General features: G+C 44.4%; 1 pseudogene; it reads left to right on the top strand.

Annotated features, from left to right (window-relative positions):
- Nucleotides 1–22,262, top strand: part of LOC147962793 (uncharacterized) — a 146,169-nt pseudogene that overhangs the window by 105,576 nt on the left and 18,331 nt on the right.

Genomic DNA, 22,262 nt, shown 5'->3' with positions numbered 1-22,262 from the left:
TTGTGGGCCAAATTCAGCCCGTGGTTATAGTCGGCCCATTTGTGGCCCGTTAATACGTTGGGCCGTTTTCATAGCGTCATCAAATACGGCTAATTAACGACGGCCCGTTATGGTCGGCCCATCAACGGACGATTTCAACTCTAGCCCATTTACGGTCATAATGTGGTCTATTATTGGCCCATGTTTGGCCACCCGATCATACGGCCAGTAGAAGGCCCATTGATGACACGGCCCGTAGAAGGCCCATTGTGTCTACGGCCCGTATAAGGCCCATTGTTTCTACGCCCCATAGAAGGCCCATTGTTTCTACGTGTTGGAAATATGCCCTAGAGGAAATAATAAATTGGTTATTATTATATTTCCTTGTTCATGATAATCATTTATTATCCATGCTATAACTGTATTGATAGGAAACTCAAATACATGTGTGGATACATAGACAACACCATGTCCCTAGTAAGCCTCTAGTTGACTAGCTCGTTGATCAATAGATGGTTACGGTTTCCTGACCATGGACATTGGATGTCGTTGATAACGGGATCACATCATTAGGAGAATGATGTGATGGACAAGACCCAATCGTAAGCCTAGCACAAAGATCGTGTAGTTCGTATGCTAAAGCTTTTCGAATGTCAAGTATCATTTCCTTAGACCATGAGATTGTGCAACTCCCGGATAACGTAAGAATGCTTTGGGTGTACCAAACGTCACAACGTAACCGGGTGGCTATAAAGGTACACTACGGGTATCTCTGAAAGTGTCTGTTGGGTTGGCACGAATCGAGACTGGGATTTGTCACTCCGTGTGACGGAGAGGTATCTCTGGGCCCACTCGGTAGGACATCATCATATGCGCAATGTGACCAAGGAGTTGATCACGGGATGATGTGTTACGGAACAAGTAAAGAGACTTGCTGGTAACGAGATTGAACAAGGTATCGAGATACCGACGATCGAATCTCGGGCAAGTGCAATACCGCTAGACAAAGGGAATGGAATACGGGATTGATTGAATCCTCGACATCGTGGTTCACTCGATGAGATCATCGTGGAACATGTGGGAGCCAACATGGGTATCCAGATCCCGCTGTTGGTTATTGTCCGGAGAGGTGTCTCGGTCATGTCTACATGGTTCCCGAACCCGTAGGGTCTACACACTTAAGGTTCGGTGACGCTAGGGTTATAGGGAATAGATGTACGTGGTTATCGAATGTTGTTAGGAGTCCCGGATGAGATCCCGGACGTCACGAGGAGTTCCGGAATGGTCCGGAGGTAAAGATTTATATATAGGAAGTATGGTTTTGGCCACCGGAATTGTTCCGGGCATCACCGGTAGTGTACCGGGACCACCGGAGGGGTCCGGGGGTCCATCGGGAGGGGCCACGGGCCCCGGAGGCATACATGGGCCAAGTGAGAGAAGGGACCAGCCCCTAGGTGGGCTGGGGCGCCTCCCCACCAAGGCCCATGCAACTAGGGAGAAGAGGGGGCAAACCGTAAGGACAGATGGGCCCTAAGGCCCATGCCTGGTGCACCTCCCTCTCCCCCCCACTTTGCCGCCACCCCAGATGGGGATTGGGGCTGCCGCCACCCCTAGGGTGGAAACCCTAGGTGGGGGCGCAGCCCTCCCTCTCCCCCTATATATAGTGGAGGCAAAGGGGCAGCCCGACACCCAAGTTCTGGCGCAGCCCTTCCCCTCTCCCGCGGTGCTTGGCGAAGCCCTGCAGGATTGCCACGCTCCTCCTTCACCACCACGCCGTCGTGCTGCTGCTGGACGGAGTCTTACCCAACCTCTCCTTCTCCCCTTGCTAGATCAAGGCATGGGAGACGTCACCGGGCTGCATGTGTGTTGAACGCGGAGGTGCCGTCCGTTCGGCACTAGGATCATCGGTGATTTGGATCAGGACGAGTACGACTTCGTCAACCCCATTCACTTGAACGCTTCCGCTTAGCGATCTACAAGGGTATGTAGATGCACTCTCCTTCCCCTCCTTGCTAGATTACTCCATAGATTGATCTTGGTGATGCGTAGAATTTTTTTGAATTTCTGCTATGATCCCCAACAGTGGCATCATGAGCCAGGTTTATGCGTAGTTTCTATGCACAAGTAGAACACAAAGCAGTTGTGGGCGTCGATATTGTCAATTTACATGCCGTTACTAGTCTTATCTTGATTCGGCGGCATCGTGGGATGAAGCGGCCCGGACCGACCTTACACGTACTCTTACGTGAGACAGGTTCCACCGACTGAAATGCACTAGTTGCATAAGGTGGCTAGCGGGTGTCTGTCTCTCCCACTTTAGTCAGATCGGATTCGATGAAAAGGGTCCTTATGAAGGGTAAATAGAAATTGGCATATCACGTTGTGGTTTTGGCGTAGGTAAGAAACGTTCTTGCTAAGAAACCTATAGCAGCCACGTAAAAATTTTCAACAACAATTAGAGGACGTCTAACTTGTTTTTGCAGCATATGCCGTGTGATGTGATGTGGCCAAAAAGGATGTGATGAATGATATATGTGATGTATGAGATTGATCATGTTCTTGCAATAGGAATCACGACTTGCATGTCGATGAGTATGACAACCGGCAGGAGCCATAGGAGTTGTCTTAATTTATTTATGACCTGCGTGTCAACATAAACGTCATGTAATTACTTTACTTTATTGCTAACTGTTAGCTGTAGTAGTAGAAGTAATAGTTGGCGAGACAACTTCATGAAGACATGACGATGGAGATCATGGTGTCATGCCGGTGACGATGATGATCATGGAGCCCCGAAGATGGAGATCAAAAGGAGCGAAGTGATGATGGCCATATCATGTCACTATTTGATTGCTTGTGATGTTTATCATGTTTTTACATCTTATTTGCTTAGAACGATGGTAGCTTAAATAAGATGATCCCTCACTAAAATTTCAAGAAAAGTGTTCTCCCTAACTGTGCACCGTTGCGAAGTTTCGTTGTTTCGAAGCACCACATGATGATCAGGTGTGATAGATTCTAACGTTCGAATACAACGGGTGTTAACGAGCCTAGCATGTACAGACATGGCCTCGGAACACATGCGAAACACTTAGGTTGACTTGACGAACCTAGCATGTACAGACATGGCCTCGGAACACGGAGGACCGAAAGGTCGAACATGAGTCGTATAGAAGATGCGATCAACATGAGATGTTCACTGATTATGACTAGTCCCTCTCACGTGATGATAGGACACGGCCTAGTCGATTCAGATCATGTATCACTTAGATGACTAGAGGGATGTCTATCTGAGTGGGAGTTCATGAAATAATCAGATGAACTCAATTATCATGAACATAGTAAAAAGGACTTTGCAAATTATGTCGTAGCTTACGCTTTAATTCTACTGTTTTAGATATGTTCCTAGAGAAAAGTTAGTTGAAAGTTGATAGTAGCAATTATGCGGACTGGGTCCGTAAACTGAGGATTGTCCTCATTGCTGCGCAGAAGGATTATGTCCTTAATGCACCGCTCAGTGAGCTGAACCTCGAGCGTCGGTTTTGGATGTTGCGAACATCTGACATACACGTTTTGATGACTACATGATAGTTCAGTGCGTAATGCTAAATGGTTTAGAATTGAGGCACCAAAGACGTTTTTGAAACATCGCAGAACATACGAGATGTTCCAAGGACTGAAATTGAGATTTTAGGCTAGTGCCCACGTCAAGAGGTATGAGACCTTTGACAAGTTTCTTAAGCCTGCAAACTAAGGACAAAAGCTCAATCGTTGAGCATGTGCTCAGATTGTATGAGTACAACAATTGCTTGAATCGAGTGGGAGTTGATCTTCCATATGAGATAGTGATGGTTCTCCAAAGTCACTGCCACCAAGCTACTAGAGCTTCGTGATGAACTATAACATATCAGGGATAGATATGATCCTTGAGCTATTCGCGACACCGCGAAAGTAGAAATCAAATAGGAGCATGAATTGTTGATGGTTAGTAAAACCACTAGTTTCAAGAAGGGCAAGGGCAAGTAGAACCAAAGCCCGAGACTAAGTGCTTCTGTAATAAGGGGAATGGTCACTGAAGCAGAACCACCCTAGATACTTGGTAGATGAGAAGGCTGGCAAGGTTGACAGAAGTATGTATTGGACATATAATCAATGTGTACTTTACTAGTACTCCTAGTAGCAGCAGGGTATTAGATACCGGTTCGGTTGCTAAGTGTTAGTAACTCGAAATAAAAGGCTACAAAATAAACGGAGACTAGCCAAAGGTGAGACGACGATATGTGTTGGAAGAGTTTCCAAGGTTGATGTGATCAAACATCGCACGCTCCGTCTACCATCGGGATTGGTGTTTGCGTTGAGCATATACATGATTGGATTATATTTATCGCAATACGATTATTCATTTAAGGAGAATAATGGTTACTCTGTTTATTTAATAATACCTTCAATGGTCTTGCACCTGAAATGAATGGTTTATTGAATCCCGATAGTAGTGATACACATGTTCATGCCAAAAGATATAAGACAGTAATGATATTAGCACATACTTGTGGCACTGCAATTTGAGTCATATTGGTATAAAACGCATGAAGAAGCTCCATGTTGATGGATCTTTGGACTCACTTGATTTTGGATCACTTGAGACATGCGAACCATGCCTATTGGTATATATGCATGAAGAAACTCCATACAGATGGATCGTTTGGGCTCACTTGATTTAGAATCACTTGAGACATGCAAATCATACCGCATGGGCAAGATGACTGAAAGGCCTTGTTTTCAGTAAGATGGAACAATAAAGTAACTTGTTGGAAGTAATACATCTTGATGTGTACAGTCCAATGAGTGCTGAGGCATGTAGTGGATATCGTCATGTTCTTACTTCACAGATGATTTGAGTAGATGCTAAGTATATTTACTTGATGAAACACAAGTCTAAATTATTGAAAGGTTCAAGTAATTTCAGAGTGAAGTTGAAGATCATCGTGACAAGAGGATAAAATATCTATGATATGATCATAGAGGTGAATATCTGAATTACGAGTTTGGCACACAGTTAAGACATTGTGGAAATTGTTTCACAACTTATACCACCTGGAACACCATAGTGTGATGGTGTGTCCGAACATCATAACTGCACCCTATTGGATATGGTGCATACCATGATGTCTCTTATCGAATTACCACTATAGTTTATGGGTTAGGCATTAGAGACAACCACATTCACTTTAAATAGGGCACCACGCAATTCCGTTTGAGTCGACCGTATGAACTATGGTTCAGAGAAACCTAAGCTGTTGTTTCTTAAAGGTTTGGGGCTGCGACGCTTATGTGAAAAAGTTTCAGGCTGATAAGCTCGAACCCAAAGCGGATAAATGCATCTTCATAGGACACCCAAAACAGTTGGGTATACCTCCTGTCTCAGATCCGAAAGCAATAGGAATTGTTTCTTGAATCGGGTCCTTTCTCGAGGAAAAGTTTCTCTCGAAAGAATTGAGTGGGAGGATGGTGGAGACTTGATGAGGTTATTGAACCGTCACTTCAACTAGTGTGTAGCAGGGCACAGGGAGTTGTTCCTGTGGCACCTACACCAATTGAAGTGGAAGCTTATGATGGTCATCATAAAACTTCGGATCAAGTCACTACCAAACCTCGTAGGACGACAAGGATGCGTGCTACTTCAGAGTGGTACGTAATCCTGTCTTGGAAGTCATGTTGCTAGACAACAATGAACCTACGAGCTATGGAGAAGCGATGGTGGGCCCGGATTCCGAAAAATGGCTCGAGGCCATAAAATCCGAGAGAGGATCCATGTATGAAAAGAAAGTGTAGACTTTGGAAGAACTACTTGATGTTCGTAAGGCTGTTAGGTACATGTGGATTTTTTAAAAGGAAGACGGACAATGATGGTATGTATCACCATTAAGAAAGCTCGACTTGTCGTTAAGATGTTTTCCGACAAGTTCAAGGAGTCGACTATGATGAGACTTTCTCACTCGTAGCGATGCTAGGAGTCTGTTGGAATTATGTTAGCAGTTACTGCATTATTTATGAAATCTTACAGATACGATGTCAAAACATTGTTTCTTCGACGATTTTCTTGAGGAAAAGGTTGTATGTGATACAACCAGAAGGTTTTGTCAATCCTGAAAGATGCTAACAAGTATGCAAAGCACCAGCAACCCTTCTAAGGACTGGAGTAAGCATCACGGGGTTGGAATGTACGCTTTGATGAGATGATCAAAGATTTGGGTTTATACAAAGTTTATGAGAAACCTGTATTTCCAAAGAAGTGAGTGGGAGCACTATATAATTTTTGATGAGTATATGTTGTGAACATATGGTTGATCAGAAATGATGTAGAATTTCTGGAAAGCATATAGGGTTATTTTAAAGGTGTTTTTCAATGGAAAACCTGGATTAAGCTACTTGAACATTGAGCATCAAGATCTATAAGGATAGATCAAAAACGCTTAATGGTACTTTCAAATGAGCACATACCTTGACATGATCTTGAAGGTGTTCAAGATGGATCAGCCAAAGAAGGAGTTCTTGCCTGAGTTGTAAGTTATGAATTTAAGACTTAAAGCTCGACCACGGCAGAAGAAAGAGGAAGGACGAAGGTCATCCCCTATGCTTTTGTCATAGGCTCTATACGGTATGCCATGCTGAGTACCGCACCTGATGTGTGCCTTGCCACATGTCTGGCAAGAGGGTACAAAGATGATCTAGGAATAGATCACCAGATAGCGGTCAAAATTATCCTTAGAGGAATAAGGATATGTTTCTCGGTTATGGAGGTGATAGAGAGTTCGACGTAAAGAGTTACATTGATGCAAGCTTAACACCTATCCGGATAGCTCTGAGTAGTGATACCGGATTCGTATCGTAGAACAGTTATTTGAAATGGGTCCAAATATAGCATAGTAGCTGCATCCACAAGATGACATACATACGGATCTGAATGTTACATACCCGTAGACTACAACCTCTCTCACAAGCATAACATGATCAAACCCAGAACTCATTGAGTGTTAATAACATAATGATGTGAACTAGATTATTGACTCTAGTAAACTCTTTGGATGTTGGTCACATGGCGATGTGACCTGTGAGTGTTAATCACATGGCGATGTGAACTAGATTATTGACTCTAGTGCAAGTGGGAGACTGTTGGAAATATGCCCTAGAGGCAATAATAAATTGGTTATTATTATATTTCCTTGTTCATGATAATCGTTTATTATCCATGCTATAATTGTATTGATAGGTGAAGGAAATATGCCCTAGAGGCAATAATAAAGTTATTATTTATTTCCTTATATCATGATAAACCTTTATTATTCATTCTAGAATTGTATTAACCGGAAACATAATACATGTGTGAATACATAGACAAACAGAGTGTCACTAGTATGCCTCTACTTGACTAGCTCGTTGATAAAAGATGGTTATGTTTCCTAACCATAAACAAAGAGTTGTTATTTGATTAACGGGATCACATCATTAGGTGAATGATCTGATTGACATTACCCATTCCATTAGCTTAGCACCCGATCGTTTAGTATGTTGCTATTGCTTTCTTCATGACTTATACAAGTTCCTATGACTATGAGATTATGCAACTCCCGTTTACCGGAGGAACACTTTGTGTGCTACCAAACATCACAACGTAACTGGGTGATTATAAAGGAGCTCTACAGGTGTCTCCAAAGGTACATGTTGGGTTGGCATATTTCGAGATTAGGATTTGTCACTCCGATTGTCGGAGAGGTATCTCTGGGCCCTCTCGGTAATGCACATCACATAAGCCTTGCAAGCATTGCAACCAATGAGTTAGTTGCGAGATGATGTATTACGGAACGAGTAAAGAGACTTGCCGGTAACGAGATTGAACTAGGTATTGGATACCGACGATCGAATCTCGAGCAAGTAACATACCGATGACAAAGGGAACAATGTATGTTGTTATGTGGTCTGACCGATAAAGATCTTCGTAGAATATGTAGGAGCCAATATGGGCATCCAGGTCCCACTATTGGTTATTGATAGGAGATTTGTCTCAGTCATGTCTACATTGTTCTCGAACCGTAGGGTCCGCATGCTTAACGTTACGATGACAGTTATTATGAGTTTATGCATTTTGATGTACCGAAGTTAGTTCGGAGTCCCGGATGTGATCACGGACATGACGAGGAGTCTCGAAATGGTCGAGACATAAAGTGTTCCGAGTGATTTTGGATAAAACCGGAGTGCCGGAGGGGTTACCGGAACCCCCCGGGGAAGTAATGGGCCTTATTGGGCCTGAGGGGAGAGAGAGGGCAGCAGCCCAGGAGGTGGCGCACCCCCCCCCATTGGGAGTCCGAATTGGACTAGGGAGGGGGGCGCGGCCCCTCTTTCCCTCTCCCTCTCCCTCTCTTTCCTTCCCCCTCTTTCTTCCTAGTTGGACTAGGAAAGGGGAGTCCTACTCGCACTACGAGGAGGACTCCCCCTCCCTTGGGCGCGCCCCATAGGGCCGGCCGGCCTCCCCCCCTTGCTCCTTTATATACGGGGGCAGGGGGGCACCGTAGAACACACAAGTTGATCCTCGTGATCGTTCCTTAGCCATGTGCGGTGCCCCCCTCCACCATATTCCACCTCGATCATACCGTTGTAGTGGTTAGGCGAAGCCCTGCGTCGGTAGAACATCATCATCGTCACCACGCCGTTGTGCTGACGGAACTCATCCCCGAAGCTTTGCTGGAACGGAGCCCGGGGAGCGTCATCGAGCTGTACGTGTGCTAAGAACTCGGAGGTGCCGGAGTAACGGTGCTTGGATCGGTCGGATCGGGAAAACGTACGACTACTTCCTCTACGTTGCTTTAACGCTTCCGCTTCGGTCTATGAGGGTACGTAGACAACACTCTCCCCTCTCATTGCTATGCATCACCATGATCTTGCGTGTGTGTAGGAATTTTTTTGAAATTACTACGTTCCCCAACAATAGGAAACTCAGATACATGTGTGGATACATAGACAACACCATGTTCCTAGTAAGCCTCTAGTTGACTAGCTCATTGATCAATAGATGGTTACGGTTTCCTGACCATGGACATTGGATGTCGTTGATAACGGGATCACATCATTAGGAGAATGATGTGATGGACAAGACCCATTCCTAAGCCTAGCACAAAGATCATGTAGTTCGTATGCTAAAGCTTTTCTAATGTCAAGTATCATTTACTTAGACCATGAGATTGTGCAACTCCCGGATACCGTAAGAATGCTTTGGGTGTACCAAACGCCACAACGTAACTGGGTGGCTATAAAGGTACACTATGGGTATCTCCGAAAGTGTCTGTTGGGTTGGCATGAATCGAGACTGGGATTTGTCACTCCGTGTAACGGAGAGGTATCTCTGGGCCCACTCGGTAGGACATCATCATATGCGCAATGTGACCAAGGAGTTGATCACGGGATGATGTGTTACGGAACGAGTAAAGAGACTTGCTGGTAACGAGATTGAACAAGGTATCGAGATACCGACGAACGAATCTCGAGCAAGTGCAATACCGCTAGACAAAGGGAATGGAATACGGGATTGATTGAATCCTCGACATCGTGGTTCATCCGATGAGATCATCGTGGAACATGTGGGAGCCAACATTGGTATCCAGATCCCGCTGTTGGTTATTGGCCGGAGAGGTGTCTCGGTCATGTCTACATGGTTCCCGAACCCGTAGGGTCTACACACTTAAGGTTCGGTGACGCTAGGGTTATAGGGAATAGATGTACGTGGTTACCAAATGTTGTTAGGAGTCCTGGATGAGATCCTGGATGTCACGAGGAGTTCCGGAATGGTCCGGAGGTAAAGATTTATATATAGGAAGTATGGTTTTGGCCACCGGAAGTGTTCCGGGCATCACCGGTAGTGTACCGGGACCACCGGAGGGGTCCGGGGTTCCACCGGGAGGGGCCACAGGCCTCGGAGGCATACATGGGCCAAGTGTGAGAAGGGACAAGCCCCTAGGTGGGCTGGGGCGCCTCCCCACCAAGGCCCATGCGCCTAGGGAGAAGAGGGGGCAAACCCTAACGACGGATGGGCCCTAAGGCCCATGCCTGGTGCGCCTCCCTCCCCCCCCCCACTTGGGCGCCACCCTAGATGGGGATTGGGGCTGCCTCCACCCCTAGGGTGGAAACCCTAGGTGGGGGCGGATCTCTCCCTCTCCCCCTATATATAGTGGAGGCAAAGGGGCAGCCCGACACCCAAGTTCTGGCGCAGCCCTTCCCCTCTCCCGCGGTGCTTGGCAAAGCCCTGCAGGATTGCCACGCTCCTCCTTCACCACCACGCCGTCGTGCTGCTGCTGGACGGAGTCTTCCAAACCTCTCCTTCTCCCCTTGCTGGATCAAGGCGTGGGAGATGTCACCGGGCTGCATGTGTGTTGAACGCGGAGGTGCCGTCCGTTCGGCACTAGGATCATCGGTGATTTGGATCACGACGAGTACGACTCCATCAACCCCGTTCACTTGAACGCTTCCGCTTAGCGATCTACAAGGGTATGTAGATGCACTCTCCTTCCCCTCGTTGCTATATTACTCCATAGATTGATCTTGGTGATGCGTAGAAATTTTTTGAATTTCTGCTACGATCCCCAACACTACGGCCCTTAGAAGGCCCATTGTTTCTACGGCCCGTAGGAGGCCCATGTTAACTACAGTAAATAAGTAGCCCATGGATAATGTGGCCTAGTTTTAAAAAATAGTTTATTGTGGCCACTAGCAAACCGCGGAAAAAGAACTGCACTGACTACAACAAAACAAATAAACAAGACAATAAGGAAATAAATAGGCAAGCAACTTACGCTAGGCTATCACGGCTATTACACATATTACATCCACTGGGCATCAAAGTTCGCCACCAGTACAAATATAGGGAACAAAGCAGCATATAAACGCCACAGTAAAACAAGTCCAGAACAGAAACCACTTCAGAAGAGCTCAAGAAACAATATCCTGGGTACCCATAATGCTGGCAAGATTCTTAGCAAGCTTATTAACTTTCTCTTGTATGGCGCTCAAATCCTCCAGCACTTGTTGTTGCACCAGAAAGTATGCATCTGAATTCTGCAGGGACTTCCTTAGTCCTTCGGCTTCCTATCACATAACATCTGATCAATGTCTTCCAACTTAAAGTTCAGACTCAAGAAGCCGAACTGATTCAGGCAACGAGTTCGAAGAGCTGGTGCCAGCAGTAGTAGCCCGTAACTCGAACACTACATCAAGACAGGACTTTGGGGTTGTCTTAGTGTCTTCAATATAGTCTTTATTAGCTTTCTTGGAGCCCAACAGGGATGTCTCACTATCTTGAACCTTATCTGCATTACTTCCTGTACCATTGCATAACGGGGTACTCTTCTCCAATATTTTATCCGCATTCTAAAAGAGAAACAAACAAACACATCACAGGTTTACAATGTAGTATATGAAACTCATTTTGGTAAACCAGTTCAGTAGTAAGGTGGACAGGATAACAACATGAAAAAATATATATGTATGTAGTATGGTCACTGTATGGCTATATCATTCTAGGTTCTGTTGCCAAATCAAGACAGATACAGTTCGAATCATATCTATTTAAGGCAAAGCAGTTTAGACAGAATATAAGTGTGGGAAACTACACAGCAATAAAAACACTTGTAAGGTGCATGGCATGAGAATATAACTGTTTATTCAATTGAAACTGAAATCAACATAGAGCAAGTTATAATGGCAAACACGTTAAAGGAACAGGTTTAAAACATACTTGTTGCGCCATTGGAGTTTCAATTGCATCCTTCAATTTTGAAATTAGTTGGTATGAGTAAATACAGTGATGCAAAGAGCAAAGTAGTATGAACCACAGCTACGGAACCTGACCTGAGAACAATTCTTCTTCTACTTTAAGCGTTGACTTGGGGTTCGGAGTGGTGGTCCTCGTGCTTTGGGCACTGCAGTTGCCTTATTAACTGCTCGTGTTTGGGTGCTCTATGGTGGAGACGGTGTTGTGTCAACGGCAACTGGGTTACTATCTGTTGGGGTTGGGGTTAGAAGTGGTGTAGCTGGTTCTCTGTCGAACTGGGTAGGGGTACAATTTGCGTGAGTCTGGGTTATGTGTGTGGAGCTGGTTCTTGGGAAAGTACAACCGTGGTTCTATCTCCATCAACAGGTAGCACGATCTTTTCTAAAGACTGTGTTTTTACTCCCACAGATACTGCCATCACCCCCTCCAATTGAAATGGCTGATAAACAAGAAAAGTAGTTGAATGTACAGACATTGTAAGATAGACAGGTGCAATGAATAGTAGGGAAGAAAACAAGGCATGAAATAATTCACATTTATGTTGTCTAACCAAACAGAATAGCAGGACATAATTTCACATAGATGATGGCTAATTAAATAGGATAGCATGACACAATTTCACATGTATGATGGCTAACTAAACAGGATAGAATGACATACTTCAAAATATGATGACTATGTAAACAGGATGACATGATATAACTATACGATGTGTCTATTAAAGTGGTTGGCATGCCATAAATCACAAACATGCCATCGATGGAAACATGATGGCATGATATAATTCACAGATAGGATGACATAATTCAAAATATGATGACTATGTGAACAGGATGAGATGATATAACTATATTATGTCTTTAGAAAATGGGTTGGCATGCCATAATTCAGATACATGCTGTCTATGTAAACATCATGGCATGATATAATTCAAATATATGATTTATATACTAAGGAAGTGAGCAGAGCGCAATCGCATATATGATGTGTCAACTAAGGAGATGGCATTCAATATCGTGTATATGATCTAAAAACTAAGCATTGCAATACAACATATCCATGATATGAGTAATATAACCCTACCAAGTTTGAGAATACACCTCAGGGGGATAATAGGACTGGTCATCTGCCTCTGAATCCTCCTCTGAAGGGCTATCTGTAACCCGCAAGATATCTGCTTCACCAGGTAGCATTGTTTGCTCTGAAGACCTTGTTTTCACTCCAGATTTCTCCATCACCAATTCAAATGGCTGATGCACAGGAAGAGCAGTTGAATATACAAACATTGTCGACAAAAGCAATGAGAAATACAAAAAGAAGGACGGCATGATATAATTCACATATATGATGCTTGGTTAAACAGCATGGCATTGCATAATTCACATATATAATTCCTTGCAACAAGATAGCATTGCATATTTCACATATATAATGTCTTGTAACAAGATGGCATTGCATAATTCACATACACTAGTAGAAAACAGGGCATTTGTCCCAGTTCGTAAGGGCCTTTAGTCCCGGTTCATAAACCGGGACTAAAGGGTCGTTACTAATACGTCCCCCCTTTAGTCCTGGTTCAAACCAGAACTGGGACAGATGGGCCCCCACGTGGCCGCTGCCGGCAGCCCAGGCAGGGGGGGCATTGGTCCCGGTTGATGACATAAACCGGGACCAAAAGGCTTCCACGCGTCAGCAGCTGGCTGGAGCTGAGGTTTTTCTTTTTTTTAAAAAGTGGGTGTTTTAGGGGTTTAGGGGGTTATTTTTAGGTTGTTATTAGCTAGCTAATAGAGAGAGGTGTCCTCTCTTATATCTTTATCCTTGGTTTACTAACGCTACTACTATGTTCATTTCAGCCGCAGATATATATATATATAATATAACTCATGCATGCTCACATCATACATCATCATATATAATAACAAGTCCTACTAATTAAGCATCATCATAAAACTTCTACTCGTTATTAATAATAAGTCATATGATCATCATCCTCATAGTCATCGAACGCAACCCTACATAATTGTTCTTAGCACATGATCATCAGTATCAGGTAGGACCTAAACACACTTAAGGTAAAATAGCATAAAACAATATAGACCCTGACTCTCCATTATGAAGAATGGAGATCATCCTGTCTCCAATTCTTGCCCCTCGCTTCCTTTTGCTTCCAAGAAGCTCCTTACGACTGTCCATACATTTTTTCCATTCTTTGATTGTCATGTCTCCAATTCTTTTAGAAATCTGATATGGACAGTTGAGATTCGTAGGATGACCTGGATATATGTTCAAAACACGAAGGCTGCCACCATTCTGATACATCAAATTAGGCACACAATCCTCTGGGATTCTCTGTTGAAAAACATAGTAATAACGTAGTTTTAGAAGTATGCAAAAAGATGCACGGATGTCGTAATAGTAAAAAATCTTACCAGGGTATCTCCATGGTAGTTACCGTAGTTCAACACGGGCACTAGTGGCACGTATTGACCATAATGTTGAGGAGTTCGATTGTAGATATTGTAATTCTCAAGATCATTACAAAATCCAACCAGATGAGTTTTCTCCTTGTAAGTTAACTCAGAGCCATCGGTGTAGTAAGTTCTATCTACCATCTTCTGCACATTCTTTGATACTTCAAAATAAGCTGTCAATGGAAATAAGCTGTCAACTATTTTGAAATGAACAAATAAATTAGTTAATAATTAACTATGTTTGAGAAACTCACATAGCGGTAGAACTAGAGGCGTATCAACAAGGACCCAAATGTCCATATTGTCTTGCTCGATTTCAGGATCACCAAGATCCATGGTGACAAGCATACCCTCATCAAAACCATACAATTTGCAAAATGCTTCCCAATTTTTGCAACCAAAATGGGTTACGCTCTCAGCATTATACAACTTTACTTCAAAATCCACATCATGATGGGTCCTTAGGTGAATTTTCTTCGTTTCAAAATTTTCATGGTCTTCAAAATCCATCCTCTCCAAGACATAGCGTCTTGCATGGCATGGGATAAACTATACTCGAATTGTAAAAAATGAAAATTACACGTTGAAATAGTTGAAGTCATGCTTAATTATGAAAAAAAAACACTTGTCGTCGTTGCGTACCATTTCAACTTCGAAGGTCTCCTCGAGCTTAATGCTGCAGCGCCGACCATCGTCCAGGTGAGGCCTGTCGCACTGACCTTGGTCGTCGTGGCACCAGTCGCACTCCCCCGGGAGACTTCCGTCGTCCGATGATGACATTTCCTATATGTTCATAATTCAAAGACTAAATTAGATCATTATTATTCAACTAATCATATGCATATGCCTTGCATAGTACTCTCCAATTTTAGCATTCAATAAGAAAAATCAAATCGCAAAATAAAGTAGTATTCAAATTAGGATGCATTCAATTATAAGAAAAACTACATCATCTCCATGTGTCTATACATCAAATATTATCACTAATACACGTCGAATACTATCATACATATTGCCAGTACAGCTAGAACCGTAGCACCCGACGGGTATCGGCGCGGGCGGTGGACACCCAAAGGGAAGGAACCATCACAGGATCATAGCTACAGTGAGATCCCTGAAGAACCTGCCCTCCAACGCAACCATGTAGCGACGGACGTGCTGGTCCTCCTCGCTGACACGGTGACGTACCACCTCCGCGGTGTCCGGAAGCCTCGGCACCGTCACTGGCCCACGCGACCGCCACCAAACAAGGATCGGGTCAACGACGGGCTGGCTCCTCACCAAGCTACGCCCCCCGGAAGGTAGCGCCTCCCAGTACCACCCCGGTGGAGCCCAGTCCCGGACATGGCCCATCTGGTCAAGCAGGTGTCGTCCTCCACCGACTCGACGACGAGGATGCGGAATAGGCATCGTCTACGTCGATGCGGGAATAATTGCTTTAACTGAAAAAATAAACTAGTTCTATCAATTTTCTTGCTAAAAATAAACTACTTCTATAGTAAAATAAACTAGTTTTATTAAATCAACTAGTTCAACTACTAAGCACTTACTATAAATAGAATAATGTAGTACTTACTAAAAATAAACAACTTTACCTAGTTCTAACTAATTCCATTAAACACTTTCTAAGTAGTACTAATTACTAAAAGTTATCGGGGAGGGGGTATATCGACAACGACATACCCGATAACAAAAATTAGAAGAGGAAGAAGAAGAAAAAAAGAGGAGAAGAAGAAAGGAATAGAAGAGGAAGAAGAAGAAAAAAAGAGGAGAAGAAGAAGGAATAATAGAGGAGAAGAAGAAGAAGAATTCTTCTTCTCCTCTCTTACTTCTTCTTCTCCTCGTTTTTTTCTTCTTTTTCATCTTCTTATTTATTTCTCCTGTTATTCCTCTCCTCTTCTTCTTATTCTTCTTCTTCTTCTCCTTCTTCCTCTTCTTATTTTCCTTTTTTCTTTCCTTCTTTTTCTTCTAAATATGAACATATACGTAAATTGACAAAGATAATTCTATGAACAAAAAAAATCATAAAAATTCTATGAACAAAATTACAACAAAAAATTGATAAAAATTCTATGAAAAAATTGACATATTCTTTGCATATATATGAACACACAAACTTTTGCATATGCAACAAATATCACCAAAAAATGTATGAATAGTAAAAAATTCTAACTTTTGCATCTAAACTATACATCTAAATTAACTACAACAATTCAATTAACTATACATCTAAACTACGCATCTAAATTAACTACAACAACTCAATTAACTCTACATCCTAAATTATGCATCTAAATTAACTACACATCTAAATTAGGAAATTACGAAACGGGCCGGGGCGGCGATCGACGAGGAGGCCGGCAGGACACGGGGGCGACGGTGAGGGGCGCGGCGACGGCGACGGCGACGGTGATGGGCGTGGAGACGGCAACGGTGAGGGGGCACGACGTCGGCGACGAGGAGGCAGGGGGGCACGGGGAGGCGACGGGCGATGAGGAGGCAGGGGCGGCGACAGCGACGGTGAGGGGCATGGCGTCGGCGGCAAGGAGGCAGGGGGCACGGGGCGGCGACGGCGTCTGCGGCCGCGCGGGACGGCGTCGGAGGCAGGTGCGACGGCAAGGCGCAGACTGGCGGCGTCGTGGGGTGGGGAAGAACGAACAGAATGAAAAATTTCACAAGTGCTACTTATATAGACGAAGCATTGGTCCCGGTTCGTGACAGAAACCGGGATGAATGCCGCCTTTAGTCCTGGTTGGTGCCACCAACCGGGACCAAAGGCCACCTTTTGGCAGCCCAAAGGGCGGGAAGCGGCGGCCTTTGGTCCCGGTTGGTGGCACCAACTGGGACTAAAGGGGGCATTCGTCCCGGTTTCCGTCACGAACCGGGACCAATTCCACCCTTTAGTCCCGGTTGGTGCCACCAACCGGGACCAATGGCCTTGCGCTGGCGCGGTGGTGGGAGTTTAGTACCACCTCGCTAGTTGAGAGTGACCAGCACCTGTTTATAAGCTCCGCTGCCTCTTCCCTCTCGAACTCCTCTGAAATGCAGGCTTATGGGCCTGATTGGACACTGCAATGCCTGTGGGCCTACTGGGCCTGCTGCGGGCCTGAATCTTGGCCCATGGTTGGGTTTCTAGTCGTATTCAGGCCGTGCTGGCCCAGTAGGTGGCATTTTTTTCTTTTTTCTATTTATTTTTTTGTCTCTACTTAGAACTAAATACTTATAGTTTTCTATTGATTTCTTTTTTCTTTTAGGTCACAAAAATTATAAACTTTCTGCTAGTGCCATTAGTTTTCAAATTAGAATAGTTAAAATTTGAATTCTATGAAATTTGTGTGAATCTCAAGTTTGTGATTAACTTTACTAGTGCCATTAGTGTCAAATTAGAATAGTTCAAATTGATTTTTGAGTCAATCTTTTTCCGGCTATTTAATAGTAGGTGGCACTTTTTTTTGTAGTGATTTCTTTTTTATTTTACGTCATAAAAATTATAAACTTTCTGTTAGTGCCATTAGTTTTAAAATTTGAATAGTTTAAATTTGAATTTTTGAAAATTTGTGTGAATCACTAGTTTATGAATAACTTTACTCAATTTGGTAATTTTAGTTAGTCATAACAAATATTATAGGCATTTTTTTTCTTTTTTGCTATTTATTTTTTCATTTCTACTTAGAACTAAATACTTATAGTTTTTTAGTGATTTCTTTTTTCTTTTAGGTCAAAAAAAATAAAAACTTCTCTTTTAGTGAACATAGATGCACTTATAGAGAAAATTAAACATAAATTCATAATTAATTTCTATTTATGAATTTAGGTCCAATTTCCTCTATAGGTGCATCTATTTTCACTTTGAGAGGAGCTCAACAACGCAGAGAGGGACGGGCTTATAAACAGGTGTGGGCGCCCTTCGGTTGGCGAGGTGGGACTAAACTCTGGGCCAAACCTTTAGTCCCGGTTCCTGGCATGAACCGGTACTAAAGGGCAGCCTTTGGTCCCGGTTCATGCCACGAACCGGGACCAATGGTGGTGGGCCAGGAGCCAGGCCCATTGGTCCCAGTTTGTCCCACCAACCGAGACCAAAAGGTCCAGACGAACCGGGACCAATGGCCCACGTGGCCCGACGGCCCCCTGGGCTCAGGAACCGGGTCCAATGCCCCCATTGGTCCCGGTTCTAGATTGAACCGGGACTAATGGGCCGACCCGGCCTGGACCGTTGCCCCTTTTCTACTAGTGATATATTGTAATTAGCCACTAAACAAGTGGCATTCACACAAAGCATGTCTAAACTAAGCAAATGGCATAGCAATGCAAGATACCATACGCACGATATGAGCAACATAACCCTGCCAAGTTAGAACATGCACATCGGGGGGGGGGGAGGGAATAGCATTGTCTGCTCTGAAGACCTTGTTTCGTCAGAATGGTCACCTGTCTCTGAATCCTCCTCTGAGGAGCTATCTGTAACCAGCAAGACATGCGCTTCGTCAGATAGCATTGTCTGCTCTGAAGACCTTGTTTCCACTCCAGATTTTTCCATGACCGTGCAGAACGGCTGATGCATAGGGAGAGTAATTGAATGTACTAAAATTGTCGACAAATTTAACACGTAATAAAAAAATGATGTCATGATATAATTCACATATAAGATGACTGGCTAACCATGGTGGCATTGCAAAATTCACATATATGATGCTTGGCTAAACAAGATGGCATTGCATGATTCACATATACGGTAAAGAAACTAAACAGATGGCATTGACACAAAGCATGTCTAAAATAAGAAGATGACATCTTTGATGTATACAGTAAGCAATGCAAGGAACCATATGCATGATATTACCAACATCAGCATGCCAAGTTAGAGCGAAGACCTCATGGGGTAAATAGGAGTGGTCTTCTGCTTCTGAATCCCCCTCAAAACAGTTATCTTCCTCTTGATTACGATCCGAAATGGGTGGAGCGGGGGCTGCCTTTGCGCCCACCATGGAGCGACGTCTGCATGAAATTTTATTGCCAGGCAAGGCTCGTCTCTTTTGCTCTACATGTTCAGTTCCATTATGTACAATAACTGACATGCATAGTGTCGGTGTACAAAAAGAGGGGTACACTTTTTGTACCCCTATAACTGTGCACGGGCAGTCTGAGCCACGGGCACCACCACACTGAGCAAGGTAAGGGAGGTAAGCCAAGGTAAGGCCGAAGCCAAAGAGGAGCAGAACGACGCCAAGACCAAGACCACAAAGAGCAAAGGGGACGAAGCGGCCCCCCGGCAAGATCCTTGCCGGGAGGCGGTTTTTGCCAACCCGGCAAGACCCTTGCCGTGGCAGCTCGCCCCACACCTACGGAGCGGGTCACCCTTGAGTCCACTGCCCCGATGGGGCAAGGATTCGGGAGGCATCCCCATGGTGGTATGCAGATCTTTGTGAAGACATTCAAGATCAGATGCACACTGTAGAAGATGATGGTCCTTGGCGGGATCCCAGCCAAGGAGAACCACAAGGCCCCCGGCAAGAGCCTTGTCGGGGATGACAGCAGGCGCCATGGCAAGACCCTTGCCGGGGCCGCGGCAAGGCCCTTGCCAAGGACACCCGCGGGGCCACCATCGGACCCGCGCCAGCCACACCTCCACCACCGTTCGCATGCAGCGGCCGACCCAACCAGCTGGGCAAGCACCTGCGTGGCGGCATGCAGATCCTCGTGGAGACCCGCCGCTGCGCCACCTCAGCTGCCTGCCCGCCTACATGGCATCAGAGGCACCGCTGGCCAGGGCGCGTGCCGACGCGAGAGAGAGCGGCGACGGACGGGACAGGGCTCTTCCTCGCCCCCGATAAAGCAAGGACACGTAAGCAAGGCGCATTAAATGCACCTTGTCATGTAATGCGAGGGATAACCTCGCATCACTGTACCCTTTCCACCTCCTGTGTGCGACTGTGGCAGCCCCTTCCCTATAAAAGGAGGCCCCAGGCGACCAGGAAGAGGATTCGGCTTTTTGGAGCTCCTCACGCCCCATAGCTAGCTCAAGAACACAAACATATAATCCACCGAAGCAGGAGTAGGGTTTTATGCATCTTCGCGGCCCGAACCTGGGTAAAGGAATCGTGTACTGCCTGCTCGATCCGCTCTTCTCACGACCCCCGCGCCCCACAACCGCAGAAAGGGATTCTCATGATCCCATAGGTGTCGTTTCCCACCGACATATAGGAATAAAACATAGTGAGACTATGTAAGGAGTGCGTGCACAAATCCAGAGTGATGGTAGCAAACTGTGGATAGACCCAAAACAAATGATAGCAGGTAGATAATAGCTGTAGTTAGAAAATACAGATAATGGCTCCTTTAATGTTTGTTTGCACCCAACATGAAACTCATAGTAGACACCCGAGATTAACCAGATAGTAGACAGATAGTACGATTGCTGCCCCAATATGTACCCCACAACCATTTAAAAACTCAAGTTTCAGCATAAGTTTGGACCTGAGTCGGAGTCTAATAGGTGAACACAACGATAAAGTAGCATGTCATCATATTAAGCGATGCATAACGTAAGCATACACGGAAGAGTGCGACCTCTCTTGCGGACCCATGTAGTCCTCAAGGTCATTTGCTCAGTTGATGATGGTAATGCAGTTGTCGTGGCTGCCAACGGCGGGGAAAAAGATCTGAGGCGGTGAAAGACAGTCTGGAGAGTGGATCCCTGCTGTGGTGAACCCTTCCGTTGTTGGAGCAGCTAAGCTAGGGTGGAACACAGCACCGCAGGAGCAGGACAAACCACACAAGGTTTTCTTTGACACATATCTATAACAGAAGTAATTGTGTAAGGGCTTGTTTGAATTTGAGGATTCTAACAATGCAGGGATAGGAAATAGACAGGAATAGGATAGGAATGTGATGTCTACTACAGAACCTTCTTCTTGTTGACGTTGTTGGGCCTCCAAGTGCAGAGGTTTGTATGACAGTAGCAAATTTCCCTCAAGTTGATGACCTAAGGTTTATCAATCTGTGGGAGGCGTAGGTTGAAGATGGTCTCTCTCAAACAACCCTGCAAACAAATAACAAAGAGTCTCTTGTGTCCCCAACACACCCAATACAGTGGTAAATTGTATAGGTGCACTAGTTCGGTGAAGAGATGGTGATACAAGTGCAATATGGATGGTAGATATAGGTTTTTGTAATCTAAAAATATAAAAATCGCAAGGTAACTAATGATAAAAGTGAGCACAAACGGTATTGCAATGCTAGGAAACAAGGCCTAGGGTTCATACTTTCACTAGTGCAAGTTCTCTCAACAATAATAACATAACTGGATCATATAACTATCCCTCAACATGCAACAAAGAGTCACTCCAAAGTCACTATTAGCGGAGAAAAAACGAAGAGATTATTGTAGGGTACGAAACCACCTCAAAGTTATCCTTTCTGATCAATCTATTCAAGAGTCCATAGTAAAATAACACAAAGCTATTCTTTCCGTTCGATCTATCATAGAGTTCGTACTAGAATAACACCTTAAGACACATATCAACCAAAACCCTAATGTCACCTAGATACTCCAATGTCACCTCAAGTATCGTGGGTATGATTATATGATGTGCATCACACAATCTTAGATTCATCTATTCAACCAACACAAAGTACTTCAAAGAGTGCCCCAAAGTTTCTATCGCAGAGTCAAGAAAAAACCGTGTGCCAACCCCTATGCATAAGTTCACAAACGGAACCCGCAAGTTGATCACCAAAACATACATCAAGTAGAACACGTGAATATCCCATTGTCTCCATAGATAAGCACATTCAAGACATACATCAAGTGTTCTCAAATCCTTAAAGACTCAATCCGGTAAGATAACTTCAGAGGGAAAACTCAATCCATTACAATAGAGTAGAGGGGGAGAAACATCATAAGATCCAACTATAATAGCAAAGCTCACGATACATCAAGATCGTGCCGAATCAAGAACACGAGAGAGAGAGAGAGAGATCAAACACATAGCTAC

Source organism: Triticum urartu, chromosome 7A (assembly GCF_056163025.1).
Source record: "Triticum urartu cultivar PI428250 chromosome 7A, HENAU_Tu73, whole genome shotgun sequence".
NCBI classification, from domain to species: domain Eukaryota; kingdom Viridiplantae; phylum Streptophyta; class Magnoliopsida; order Poales; family Poaceae; genus Triticum; species Triticum urartu.
The sequence above is the reverse complement of the archived record's forward strand: the minus strand, read 5'-3'. Positions and strand labels throughout refer to the sequence as shown.